Source organism: Lepisma saccharinum, chromosome 8 (assembly GCF_977018435.1).
Source record: "Lepisma saccharinum chromosome 8, izLepSacc3.1, whole genome shotgun sequence".
Classification (NCBI taxonomy): Eukaryota; Metazoa; Arthropoda; class Insecta; order Zygentoma; family Lepismatidae; genus Lepisma; species Lepisma saccharinum.
The window spans coordinates 27,738,793-27,754,132 of record NC_139236.1 but is presented as its reverse complement, the minus strand read 5'-3'; the positions used below and the strand labels follow the sequence as shown (position 1 = coordinate 27,754,132).

At 41.7% G+C, this 15,340-nt stretch overlaps 1 protein-coding gene across 1 annotated transcript in view; it reads left to right on the top strand.

Annotated features, from left to right (window-relative positions):
• Shrm (shroom) overlaps positions 1-15,340 on the top strand; it is a 510,449-nt gene that overhangs the window by 162,784 nt on the left and 332,325 nt on the right. The gene's annotated exons all lie outside the window — the stretch shown is intronic.

The window sequence follows — 15,340 nt, the reverse complement described above, 5'->3', positions numbered from 1 at the left end:
TCGAACCCGGTACCCCTAGCGTCGTAGCGCGATGTGGTAACCACTCTGCTACAGGGGCCGGCCAAATTCTAGATCCGCCTGTGACAGTAAATATAAGAGTCGTATTATCATAAAGCAGAACGACGTCTGTGGTGAAAAGTCCGGGCCTCTTTTTCCCGAATCTTTGTTCGTAGGCGCGTAGCATGCATGATGGTGTGCACCAAGAAGTTAAGAGTTGGGCTTCGACAACAGGACCCCGAGTTTTATAAGACAGGCATCGTGAACCTCGTGAAGCGTTGGGATAGATGCCTGAACCGGAGAGCCACTATGTTGAGAAGTACAGTCCATACCAGCTAACTGTAGACCAAGCGAACGAGAACAAGTCTCTGCGCAAGTAGTGACGCGAGATGGCTCCACCAATGAACAGTGAGAGAAAAGGGATTGCGTCATGTGCGACTGGAGATACCCGATTTCCTGCTTCACTCTACAAACGTTGCAAACTTTTGAAATCCACAATACCGTACGCTCATGGCAAATTGGCCGTATTTTTGTCTCCAGATCCGTACGATTGGTTTAAGAATTTTTTAGGGAAATATTAGGGATAAAACTGCAAGAGCAAATTTTGACAAGCCGTGCATTTAGCGTACGGACTAAGGTCTGGACGGTACGTCCGTACATGCCTTGAAATTTCCGTACATGTACGGTCAGAACAGTACGGTTGGCAACGCTGCGCTTTCACCACTCGATTTTTCTCCTCCTCCTCTGCCGCTATGCGCGGCCCTGCTCCACAGTTAGCTTGAACAGGGTAGTGTATGAAGTGTTCTTCCAAGTGAGTTCGTTTGTATTCGTCTATTAAATACGTACTGGAATTTACAGGCTTTGTATTTTTTCGATCATCCCTCGTACAATTTGTCTTTGTTTTCAGCTGAGGTTTATGCATTTCAGAAATGCTCAGGAACGCCACCCTTAGTTTACTCGCGATCGGAGGGTTGGGAACCGCTGCAGTGTGCAACCGGCATTCGTGAGTCTTTCCCTTGAGACAGCCTGAAAAGAACGGAAACAAAAACAACAACAAAAAAAGCGTCAGTTTCCGAGAAGTGAATTTCCGACCATTGACCACCTGACCTGGTTACATTACCGAAACGTGACGCATGTCATTTAGCTCATATCAAGACGTAACGACCGACGCAACGTTTACAATGGTATTGTGTGTCCTCGGGCAGTAGGAGGCGAAATGTTCCATTTAACACGGCCGGTTAACGAGTTGCAGTGCTCCCCCACCCTAAAAGAGCCCTTAGTTTTGGCTTACCAGCAGCTAATTATTGTAACTTAACACTAAAATATCCACCATTGTTCTTGTTCCCGAAGTGGGACTTTTGCCACACGTGTGGAACGGGAAAGGGAAGTGTGAGGTATATTTTTTCCTATGTACGCACGGCCACGAATATTTTAATTTTCTATTTCAGGATTTTCACTGGCCCAGAAAACCGGAAATAGTCATGGAAATAAACCTACGAGTGAAAATAATCATGGAATTTTGACAGTACACTCATCGGCAATAAAAATGACACCTAGATCCTGAAATACTCTTTTCCCTGCTAGGCGTTATGCGTGTTGCCTAACCTCTAAGGCGATAAGTGGACTTGGGAACCCACATAACGCCTTACAGGAAAAAGAGTATTTCAGGGTCTAGGTATCCCATTTTTATTGCCTGTGACTATAGCTACATAGAGAAAATTATTACTACAGTAAAACCTGTCTATCCCGGAACATGATTATTCCGAGCAAAATTTTCCGTCTTAACAGTTTTCCTTGTTATACAGGGTTGACTTTAAATACAGTATAGAGCGCTGCAGGAAATAATGGAAAGACAGATTTACATTTCGCATTCAGAGATTACAATTATGTAACTACACAACATGTTGGTACACTTTTTACAGTATTGTAAGAACGTACAGTAGGTACACTTATGTATCTTTTCGAGCCCGGGACCCCTGGCGTCGTAGCCCCATGTTCATAGAGGGAAAGAGAAAGATTGAAAGATGGGAAAAAGAGAGGTGAAGAAAGATTGAGATAAAAGTGAAGATAAAAGACAGAAACAAAGAGAGATAACAAGAAAAATAGAAAGATGACGAAAGAACAGAGGAGAAATAGACAAAGAAAGGCGGAGAAAGAGGGTAAGAGATGAAAGAAAGAAACGGAATCGTAACAGCTATGAGTATTGTAGCGCATTCTTTCATATCGACAATGTTACCGATAAGCGAGTGGCAACATTTTTTTAAAAAAAAATCTTGTTAGGCTTATCGTAACGATGAGGGCAAACTCAATGAGGGTGGAGCATACATATATACTCGAGATACGATTGTGGAAACCTTTGGTAGCGTGATATTCAGTCTAGTGTGCAACGTGCTGGATCACCAATTTGTCGAAGTGATATTGTGTAAAATTAGTTTGTTTGTCATGAAGAATTAACCGTTTGCCACCAACTGTTCCGAGATGTCCAACACGAGACAAGATAGACATTCAGTGTTCCAGATACTGAGTCTCGTTCGTGATTTCGGTATGATTCAGAAAATATTACCTGAATCAAATTTACTTTACTATGTGACTTGAGACATACCAGCTGGAGCATGGTGTTGATCACAGCACCGCAACAAATGGCCGAGATCGTGAATGTGTGGAGCCTCCCCCCATCCCCCTGTGCGTTGACTTGAAGCCAAGGTGCAGTGGGCACGGCGAATTTCACCTACACGAAATTGCACTGTGGTCACATACTGACTCAGATGAACCTTAACTGTCACTAAGTGGAGATATTTTCACGGGTATCTGCTGTATGTGCGTGTACTGGGATTTGTCAAAAGCAAATTTTACGAACGTAAGGCAAAGACCTAAGGCCTGCTTAGTGGTATCGGGACAACACCAGATCTTTTCAGTCTTATGTTTCGCATCACAATCGAATAATCGACCCTGTTCAACTTTGGGTGAAGAAGTTTTGTTAAGAGTTGCAATGGACTGCAATAGAAATCTTCGCTTTCATTCATGAACATGTGATTGATTATACGAGTAATTAGGTAAAGTTTTCGTGTACATTGCACTGTTCTATGATTGTTTGATTGGGTTGGTGTTTTAAGTCCACTTTATACATCATGTAATTACTGAAAACAATAAAAAAGAAACCATGGCAACCATGCGATGAGATTACATTTTCCCCGGCTTGGAAAGAAACAGAGGAAAGGCCAGTCGTGTTCCATTCCTGATAAATCGCATGGTTGCCAGGTGCATGTAAGTAACACTATTTTCATGAAAATTTCCTAGTTTATTTTTTATTATTTCTTTCCAAGCGGGGGAAAATGTAATCTCGTCGCATGGTTGCCATGGTAGACCCAGTATATGTGGTCTTCATAGCACAGTTACCCCGATAGCACAGGACTGAACCTACAATTTAAAGTGGGATCAGAATCACTATGTCTCCCCACCGGGTATCGAACCCGTGATCCTTTGATTACAAGGCGACAACGATACTACTGTGCTATCGGGGTACCTGTGCTATGAAGACCACATATACTGGGTCTACCATGGCAACCATACGATGAGATTACATTTTCCCCCGCTTGGAAAGAAACAATAAAGAAGAAACTAGGAAATTTTCATGAAAATAAGTGTTACTTACATGCACCTGGCAACTGTGCGATCCATCAGGAATGGAACACGACTGGCCTTTCCTCTGTTTCTTTCCAAGCGGGGGAAAATGCAATTTAATCGCATGGTTGCCATGGTTTCTTTTTTATTGTTTTCAGTAATTACAGTTTCGAAACTCACCTTATGTGGCACTGAAACACCAACAGTGTTGCCAATGCACAGTCTTAATTTCTAAAAACAACGATTTTTCTAGTTCCCCCTTAAAGACGCCTCATCCGATTGGCTATCGGTAGAAATGAGCATTTCTTTTTTCACTGCCATAGATGCCGAGCTAATCCACCTAACCAAACTGAAAATTACCGACGGCATGTCCGTACATGTGTGTTATGTGCCATTTTTCATGCTTTGTAAAAAAATTCATTTACACTTGCCGTTACATCTGGCAACACTGCGTGGACACTAATGAAATCCAATCATTGTTCCCCGGTTTAAAAATATATGCATGAACAAGGCTTCAATTTGGTATAAGGATTATATGTGTACCACTTCCGGTTCAAAAGTTGTACTATCCCCAACTCCGGGTTGCGTTGTAAATGGAACACCCTGTAGAAGGATGTGAAGGTAGGGTCCCACATAATCTCCATCTCGGGCAATTTTGGAGGTGATGTGATCAGCACTACGCTACGGCCCGCCTTATCCCCAGGATTGCCCCCAAGTACACACTTATTTGAGTCTGTGTGAACCCCAGAGCTGTTTATACAGGGCGAAAGCCCATCTTAGATCACCCGCGCTGGCAGTCTTCAGACTAGGCCACTATATGAGTATGGGCATATGTGTCAAATTACACAATATAGTTATATTTACTGGCGTTCTTCATTGAAATTATTGGTGACTTTTTTGGCAATTTGAATAAAATAAATACGTGGATGCATGGTCATTTATGGACATTCCACAGGCTCTTGTCCAGAAAAAATAAAACACTGTATAGAGTGTGTATAATGTACTAACACACTTTCATCTTAGCAAGGTACAATCTAAGTATGAAAACACATTGATTCTAAAATATTTTACTTTTGCATAGCATTGATGATAAATAAAGATGCGTTTTAACCTTGGTTGAGTTTCTCAACCATAACGTAGGCCATGAGAACAGCAGTGCCAGCAGGTTTTTAGAATCCAAGTGGTGTGTTCGGAGAACTAACTTCCTTTGTTGTGGCTCATTTTCTGAAGTGAAGACACATGTACTAAGATTGCGTCTCACCTTGAAATAAATTAATGTTAGGAGCGTCTGTTTTTACTGTTAACACTTGATCCGTTGTTGATGTGTGTGTGTCTGTTAAAAAAAAAACCTGAAAAGTATGAAGATGTAGCTAAGTTTGCAACACTTAGATGTACTCACTTCACTTAGCCCCAATAATTTTTCGTATTTGGTGTCGGTCTTCTGCCATTGTTAAACGCGGCGTGAGGATGAAATTGAGTAAGACCCAGTGGCGGCGATTGGGCTCCAAAACGGGGGGGTGGGCAAGAACACTTTCATGTCTCTTGGTAGAAAAGGTTTAGCATAGTGCGGGGCTAAACTTGGCAAAAAGGCGGGCAACTGCCCCCCACGCCCTCCCTAATTGCCGACACTGAGTGAGAGACGCTCAGAAGGGAGCACCAATTACCTACAGAGACCCGACGGAAGATTGAATAAAAATGTGTGCTGAACGCCGATGCATAATATTGCAATACAATACAATATAATGTAAATGAACAAAAATAATACTGTAACATAGTTTGCCTTTTTCACGACTGTGTCCGTAGCTGGTAATGCTGATTTTGGCATATACCAGGTAGAGTGAGATCACTTCCATAACGTATCTGACTGTTCTGCAACTCCAGAAAGCGAGCCGCAACTCCCGAAACCTCCAATCAACAAGCGAGCCCCTGACGTCATCTCAACGCACCACAAATTGTTAACCCTCTTGCTCACGCTGTAGGCTGTTGGTAGGTTCGCTGGCTAGACACGCTGGAGATGTTCCGAAAGTAATCAGACTCTAACTGATGCTGCTGCAAAGTCTGTTGATGCGCACGGCTATGTCCTGATTCACCTTCTGCCAATCAGGAACCTGCAGAATGTGTTTTGTTGCTCCCGTCTTGACACTTGGCGGGAAACGAGAGGTACGGTAACGGTGAACAAGCTTCGTCTTATCAAGCCCACCATTGGTGCATGTCGTTTATCTACCGTCCCTCCCGTCGAGAAGATGTCATTTTAACCCGACTTCGTATTGGACACAGTCGTCTCACGCATCGTCATTTGCTGCAACGGCTGGACCCTTTGTTGTGCCGTGTTTATAACGTTATTTTTAAGTGTTCAGCACATACTTATTGAATGTGCCGATTTTAATGTCCTGAAGCAAAATTTTCATCTTCCCGATTCCTTGCCATCAATGTAGGGATGATAGCTGTGTTTTGGGCAATGTTTTTTAGCTTTTTGAGAAGCACGAGGCTTTTACACTGCCTCTGAGGAATAATAATGAATGTCCTTATTTTTTAATGTGTTGTGTGTGTCCCGTGCAGATCGCTTTAGAACCTTGCACTTTTACGCTTTCCCAAGGGGCTGTTGGGATAATAGGATTTTTCCTCTTGTGGTTTGAAGCGTGCAAAATGGTTGTGTGTACCGAACCATCCGATAATTTTAATTAATTGATTCGCGTATTGCTGTTTGTGTTTACAGTGCTGGAATAATATGTTAGACGCACGGGCTAGGAGAGCGAGTCACTTTCTGCCCCTCCAAAATTCCTCAAGAGGGTATATGTATTTTGTACATAAAATAACGTTTATATTAATCTTGTCACCTCCCCATAGTTGTCGGTCAGCGCTACTGATAGGTAGGGACATTGAATTTTCGCGATGCGCGAAATCGCGAATTGTAAAAACAAGATTCAATTTTGAACATTCTGCACGTAACTACACCCCCAATGATGAAATATCCATGAGTTTTATTCGCGAAGTAATGAGAAATGTGTGCTTTTCCGCGAAATGAACGCTTTTTCGCGAAATAACCGTGAAATATCATCAAATTAAGTAGAAAACACGCAAAAACCGGCAATCGAGGTTGTGCGCGCAAACTGTCGATTTGTAACGAAACGTTTGCCTAAAGTTTCCTACCACTAGCAGCTGAAGAACGTTTTATCTTCGATCAGGAAGACGCTGCAAATTGGGATTTCCCATGCACATAATCTCAGTTCGAAAACTTCGCTCCCTGTTAAGCTGCATTCCTTTCTTTCCCCGAATGTCTACTCAACTTCCAGTTTCATTGAACTTGCTAGCTGTAGCAGCGATAAGATTAGTCTGTTCCCGCACATCAAGGGAAACAATTGTGTCATTGGTGTTCAGTCATGAATGAATTTTGTTTATCATCATGTGATTTTTAACATGTGTTTGTGTATGTGCAGTAGTGATTATTATATTTGTTGGACAGCAAGGATATCCTTTAAATACAAACAATGAATACATTACTTGAGACATGCAATTTAGAAATGAAGTGATTTTGTGTTTGTTTGTTTTTTTGGTTGGACAACACTTGTGCGTGTGTACAGTATATAAAAATGAAGTAGTTTATCAATTTATAGCTCTTTTGTATGTTGTTTCCTCTCATAATGAAAAAGTGTGTGCATTTTTTTTTCACCGCTGGTATATACCGCTGATCTAACATTTTATTTACCGCTCTCCTCAGTTTTTATTTACCATAAATTTGTGTCCCTACTGATAGGACATGTGACCCAACATCGTCACGGGAGAAGAACAGATTTATCTGTGGGCTATTGATACCACAGATCAGTGGCGTGCACAGGAATTTCGAAAGGGGGATTACGTATACATTTTTTAGTATCAGCCCTCATTTTGCCATCTTTTCCTGCCTTTGATCTTCCTTTTTACTTAGAAATAGTGGGCCAAAAGAAGGTTATGACCCGCGCCAAACCCCCCTCTTGGGCACGCCACTGCTACAGATTATATGATTCTTGCGGCTTACCCCAGCAACAACGATGAAATTTTTCAGAGTTGAAACGTTAGCGTTTCGATTTTTATCATACCTGGTTTGCCTCCCAAAAGAGTAATTTGTGTTTGGAGGTGGGGTGAGGGCTGGCTCAAATTTAATAAACATTTTAATATGTATAATACTTGGCCTCCACATACATAACGGAAAAACGTGATGATATACAGGATATCTCTGGAATTTCCCACTGAAAAGTATTCAAACACCACATGAGATCTTTCTGAGGGATCGTAAACACAGCTCCGAATCAAACCAGCGATCCTAGCCGTTCATAAATCCCTTCGTGTGCCGCGAAGCTGATCGGCGTGGGCCAATTTCCGTTACTCACATGGTTCTTCTTTTTTTTAAAAAAAGAAGAAATGAACGTTGGCAGTTTCGTGCACGACATTTGAACCCGGAGTTTCATTCACGCGTCGCATGGTGGCAGCACCTGCAGACGCTTGCGCCGGCCAGTGCGTTCTCGTAGGACGCTGCCCTGGACACGATTTCAAGGTCAGGGTGTGTGTGTACAGACGGAGATGCCTCAGGGAGATGGGGAAGCTGAGCTCAGCCAAGATGCAACATCCAATAGCACGCTTGGCTGGACGGAGAGATGTCCACGTAATGATCGTGGAAAACGGCTACGAGAGACTTGTAAAACGGTGGTACGGATACGAAACTGAGATGTGTTTCCATAGATCTTGTTCTTCAGGCAATGATTTATCGACACACCTCCAACACTCCCCTCAAATTTCCTCAACACCCCCTAAACTTTTTCACGAAGGATAAATTTATGATCTTTTTGACTAAATTTTCCCTTCCACCCTCCCAAACAGGAACTTGCACTCCCAGATGGAAAATTCTGCACAATCCCCTGTCGTCAGGTACTCAATGGTGGTAGGAAATACAATTTCTGAGATGAAAAGAACTATTAACTACATGCGTAATCAGTGGCGTGCCCAAGAGGTCATTGGTGGGGACATAACCCCTCGCTTTAGCCCGACATTCGTTATTAAAAGAAGCCTCTCTGATGGCGTAGTAGCAACGTCGTCGCCTTGTAATGAAGGGGTCCCGGGTTCGAGGAGGCAAATGGCACAATGGTTCCGATCCAACTTTAAACTGGAGGTCCAGTCATCAAACATAAATTTAAACTCGTTTAAAACACGTCAAATGCTGGAAAAGATGACAAAACTTTGAACTAACGACTAAAACAAGAAGACACCAACCCCTTGTTTTACGGTCTTACCCCCCCCCTCCCCTCTCGAAAATTTAGTCACATGTCACCCCATGTAAAGGGAGCTAGTTTTACGGGCCCAAGCGTTGGTATAGTAAACATTTTACATTAGTTATCGTAATCAACATGAAGAGCATAGAATTGAACAATTATACAAAGTTTAAAACTAGTTTATTTTTTTATATATAAATTAAATGTCTGCAAATACTACGAAAGGAAATATTATTCCACTTCTGAGAAATAGTTTTAACAAGAATTCTGAATTCTTAATAAATAATAAAACAGTAAAATTATAATAATAAAACAGTAAAATTATGCAAATTTATGTATTTTCTACAATTCAAAGCACGCATGCGAGTAATTTTTCGAGGGATTGTAGCAAAGAGACGAGGCGTCAAGAGAGAAATAGAATATATGAAAATTTGTCTATACGCTCTGAAAGTGTTTACAGTGATACCCCGTGCATATTATTTACACTATATATTTCGAGAATCGAGACGAGACGGACACTTGTGATTCGAGACAATACCGAGATAGGCATTTACAACGAGGGTCCCGGGTTCGAATCCTGGCGCTGCGCGGGCATGGGCCTTCTTTCTGAGAACCCCTTCATCAATTTCATAATATTATTGCTCATCCTCATCGCCGCGATTGGCCGAAAAGTGGAAGAAATGTGACCATGACGAAACCGAGCCACTGACAAGTCTCGTCTCGAAGCCATCCCGAGGATATGTATTGCATTACAATTAGAGATAAAGCACGTTTTCGTTCAGAATCTCAAATACTTGAGTTTCCTTTACGTAAGTCTCTATGCTTTCTTGGCATACACATCCCGGAACTTAAGATGGGAATCAACTCTTTAAAATCGCATTACTTTGAAACGCTCTGCAACCTGTTGGAATTATTACTTGCATTTCGGTTCCGAAGGCTTGCTTTGATTGTTATCGACGCCAGTGAAGCGTCCAAGTGTTTACTTTCTCCGCTGTGGAGAAAGTGTTTTCTGCACGAGGGATAATGGTTTACAAATCTCATCGAAGGTCGTTGGTTTCAACAGTCCGAATTCCCCATGGAAATTTTTCCGAGTGTTGGTTGTTTTTCACACAAAAACTTTCAATTTTCAATTCAAAATGTCGTGCAAGTTTGCTAACCAATTGTGTATTTCCGAAATTAACATTTTTCGCAAATTCATTTTTCTTTGTATTTATGTAACGTCGCCTCTGTACTTTTTGGTTTAAATGTGGTTATGAAAATAAAGAGGAATTAAGTGAAATGAATGAATGAAGCACGCATGTTCCGGCAGTCTTGAACCCGAAACCTCGACGTGGAGCAGTTGGTGTAGTAAAAACACAAGTCTGTCGTAAGTTTGCTCTCGAAACGTAGTATTAGGTAGAGCAAGTATAAATACAGGGCGATTTATAAGTCCGTGAAACATTTTAGAAATTCATTACAGCTAAAATATGTAGCAGATAGTGATAATTCTGATGACGATAGAACGACAAACTCTCCAAGTTCTTTGTAAGAAACCACACGAGCGCTAAGTTACCATGGTTTTCCGCTAGGAGGCAGTAGGAGCAAATATGGCGCTAAGTAAACATGATATGGCGTTTTCTGTGTTGAAAATCACAAGAACCTTGTCGGCTGCGACTGTGAGGCAACGATTTCGATCAGAATTTCAGGATCTACCTGTGTATAACACCCGGTCATGGAAACCTGCAACGACGATGTGGGGTTCGTCGTGCTGACCACACTGTCGTAACTTTTTGGGTGATCTCCCACCTCTGATGGGAATGAGGCCGGCAGTCGGTAGAAAGGCACTGGCCCTCACGGCCAGGGGTTTTACCTATGTATAACACTATCACGACGTGTGGTACGAGAAATTCCGAGATTGAGTATGTCCGTGATATGTAAACACGCGTGTGGGACGAAATGCAGTATAGGTTAGATTTCTGTATCAGCAAGGGTGAACACAGAGCATTTGTGACGTGTGTACGGAAAACTTGGAGAGTTTGTCGTTGTGTCGTCATCAGAATTACCATTGTTGTCGTGTTGTTTATCTGTAGCAAATTTCTAAAATGTTTCATTAGAATTACTTCTGTAATAGACGTTCTAGAGAGTGGATTATGTCCGATTAACACTGTATGCTAATATAGGATGTAAGGAATAGTGTTGTCCACGGGACGAGCCGGGACAGGCTTTTAAAAATTCGAGACGAGACGAGATTGACCATGTGTCATGAGACAAACGAATATTTTCGAGACGAGACAGCATTTCCACGAGACGAGACAGGCCAAAGTCTCGTCTCGTGGGCAACACTAGTAAGGGGTGGCCTCTACAGAAGGCACTCAAGTGTCTGCATTCTTGCAAACTAACGAGGCTCTGGCGATGGACTCACAATCGGTATCATCCTCTGTGAAGCTTGCTGTTTTGTCCTGTCCAAGTAGTTGAATTGAATTGTTGTTTTAAGTCCACTTTATGCACAGAAAGGCTAATCCGGACTGGACTTACAGTTTAAAGTGGGATCCGAACCACTATGCGCGTCCACCGGGTATCGAACCTGGGAGCTCTTCATTGCAAGGCGACGACGTAACCACTGCACCATCTGGAGGCCTCCTGTCCAGGTAGCGATTGTCCTTTCACCATCCTTCACCGCCATTAGCCAAAAGTGGAAGAAAAGGAACGTAAAATAACCTAACGAATCAAGCAAGCAGGGAAGCATGCTAATAAGTTGCGATTAACTCAAATAGGCAGAAAAGCGACGCGAAATATAAAGAAATGCCTACACAACACGACATAATCTGAACGTCGCGGAACATATCGTAAGAAAGTAGCTCGGGGTGGTTCAGTAACCGCAGCTTCAACCTGTTTGAGGGTTCAGATGGTTAGTTGGGATTCACAACGAGAGAAATGTGCAGTTTTTGTCTTTGAATCGGAGATACCGTATAACCAGTCTCGAAGAATGCAGCGTCGGAGTACCCCAATAGGTCGTTACTCATGTTCCACGAAAACGAAGCACCGAAGACACTCTGGAAATGTAATTTTCCAGTTCCAGAGCCTTTCGTATGTTCCAGCCTTCCTGCAATGCACAAATTCTGCTGGAGGATCCATCTTAATGTGCAAATTAACAAGTCTGAAGTGCACTCCCATATACCAGTAACACAAGTTAATGGAGCGTTTAGCTTTCGTTTTTTTTCGCTCTTTTACCAAGTGCATTTCTGTGATGTTCCTTGTGTTTAATAGGTGATAATGAAACCAGTCTTGTTAAGGCGTTGCATGACTGGGAGTGTTGTTGCGAGTGTTTTATCCTCTTTCTTTTCGTAAAGGTCGCAAGCAAGAACCATATTGGTTGGTGTCATGGAGATTGGTCAGGTGTCAGGGCGAGATGTAGGCCATATATTTAAGTATCCGTTCCCCCCCCCCCCCTGTTCTTCTTCAATCACAGTTTTCATTAAGTTGCAGAATCTGTGAGCTTGAAGCGCTGTGTAAAAAACACTGCAGCAGTGGGCGATATTAATCATTGTCGACTCGTTCCTCCAGGCATGTGCGTTCCACAAGGTAAACGACCCATGTATTTCTGCTTTTCATGTGATTAGTCTGTTCAGGTTTTTATTTCGTATGCTCTTCCAAATTAAAAAGAGCAGTAGAAACAATTATGCTCCCTCACCCCCCTTTTTTGCGTTTTGGACCTGACCTGGTAACGCCACTTCTTAGGGAATTCTTCCATTGTTGCCTGAAAGAAAATCATTTTTGGTCCCTCTATTATTGAAGAACACAAAGTGAGGAAATTGGATGGCTTAGTCTCGGAGGAGATGTCTTGGAATATGACAGAGGAGTTTTCAATAGGAAAGAAGGTTCGATGGATGTTCAACAATGTTGTTTTATTTCTTTCTCCGACGTTCTTTCAGAGATTACACAGCGAGGAGATAAAAAATAATAGAGTCCACCGCGTTTGTTGTAATGTCTACATTTACACGCAGGTATTTGGGTCATTCTCCGAACATATACGTCACCTTGTGTAATAATCTTCTTTGTCGCTCTGGGATTAGATCCGTGTTGAAGTATTTTGTCGTCTATTTTCAAATTGAAAAGCTGGACAGGTTTGATCGACTGCCACGGGACTGACAAATCGAACTAACCGTGCTGTATGTCTCGCTTCGAGGAATAACGCTGATATCCAGTGGCGGGCCTGGATATCACCTTCTTTATTAGGGTGACCATATCTCTCGTTTCAGAGGCGTGTCCCGGTCCCATATGATTAAAAAGTCACTATTTGTCCCGTTTAATAAAAGTCTAGGAGTTATTTTCATAACCAAGTCTAAATTTGAGAGGCATTTCATTCTAAAAAGGATGTTTTGTATGTGTTCCGTTATTTGAAGAGAAGTGAATAAGCATGCAGTTTCTTTACGGAATTGCAACAAGAGTTTAAAGTTCGTGAATCTTGACACAAACTCAAAAGAAAAATCGAGTTGTGTGTCTAATATGTGGGGTAAGGATTTCGGGGAGATATATAAACTGTTGGTGAAGCATAAAGCTGCTCTCAAGAAGATTGGTTCTTCTGCTAAATACTTCTGGTACTCCTCAACTTCAGCGTAGGACTAACATCAAAGGTTCATCAGAAAGGACGAGAAATGCTATGTAAATTATACCGAGATTATAATAATTAATACCTTTTGACAACGGGAGATCATATTTCATTTATTGTTTATGATGTATCATTTATATCATCCATCCATTAATAAATAATAACAATACGTTAATAATAACAGTGATATTGTATTATGATTAGACCTAACCGATTTTTCAGAAAAGGGGGCTGGTAAACTGATATCCTTTGGATCCCGCTTTTGGGTCAAAATATGATATAAGAGAGCCACTTCTGTATTTTGCCACTTTCCCCTTTATTTGCTCTTTTCTTCCATATCTGCGTTAATGAGGAGATGGCTTTCTAATACATCTAATTATCTAGATGGGGCGTATAATAAATAAGAATTACTGCCATAAACCAGGTAAATGTTTTGTTTATTTTAACAAACTTCCAATAAAATCTCCGAATCGCAGCTATGCTTTTCTAACACATATTACCTGCGTTCTTGGCAGTTCACATTCAACCATTTAGCCTATTAGAGGCTGGGTGAACCACAAATCCTCTCCATGCAGGAACATTTATGGGAAAATTTCCCCCTTGAAATCACCGACCCTCGGAATTGAACGAGCAGTGGCGTACATAAACTAGTCTTTAAGTTCCTTAAATAATTTATATAAATTCTGGTTTAGAAACATAATATAATATGAACAATTACCCATATATTAAAGCTAAATGTATAGAATATATGAAAGAAATTGGCTTACCCGCGGTACAGATAGGCTAATCGGGACTGGACCTACAGTTTCAATAAAATTCGAATCATATCATCTCCACCGGGTATCAAACCCATGACCTCTAACTAAGCTACTATAGTAAAATTGTGAGACTTTATTGTCTGGACTGTATACCCAAAACCAGTATATCTATTTTCGACAAGAATTTACCAATAAGCAAACAACAAGGCACGTGTTTTTGTTTACATTCACTCCGTTCTTACGGTGGACGGAAAATAGTGTGCTGTTTCAGAAACAGTCACAGACTGGGTGCCAAAAGTGAGGGGAGGAGGCAAGGACAGTTTACTTTTTCTTCGTAGACAAGGCTTAGCATTCAAGGCCATAGTGCGGGTGCAAAAAGTAGGGGGGGGGGGGTTAACTGACCCCTCGCCGCCACTGGTCGCAGAACATTGAGCACATTGTGTGTGTACGTGTTAGGGGAGGGAGGTGTAATATGAAGAGATGCTTTCTAGCTAACTTTGTGATATATTTCCTCGATACATTGTAGTAGCACTTTCATTTCCTGCTTTGTGATTATTATTATTTATATAGAATATCCTTTGTCTCTCGCCCCTGGCAATTATCGTCCGTAAAGTGCAAACTTTTCCTGTTCTGCTTCCTTGGAAATAAGCCTTTAGGCTGAAACAATCAATCTTCGGCCGGTTTCTTTACTTTCCTTTTCGGGGTTCGTTCCGAGAGATATTTGTTAATTTAACAAAGAATGTGTAATACTATGCCGCGAACTCGCCCGCTGGCCTCCTTTCCTTTTTGGGATGGCCAAAGGTGAAGGCGCGATGCAATAATATGCCTTCGTAATACGTAATGTAACACCAAGAATATTCCACACATATTGCAAGTGCCAATATAATTTCTTTGTTGCTGTTCGTCGTCTTGTCTCCAGTTTCTGCTCCGGTTCGTCGGGACAGCGCATAAGGCCAGCTATAGACAAAAGCATTTCCTTTAGCATTTTTGCTAGCATAATGCTATGTAAAAGCTTCCAAAAATCTTATAGCAGATAGTACCTTACACGCAACGCAAGTATTTCATGTAACTTTTCGGCTACTTTTTGCGATTACAATGTATAACATATACAGCATGAAAGGCACGTTGAGTTG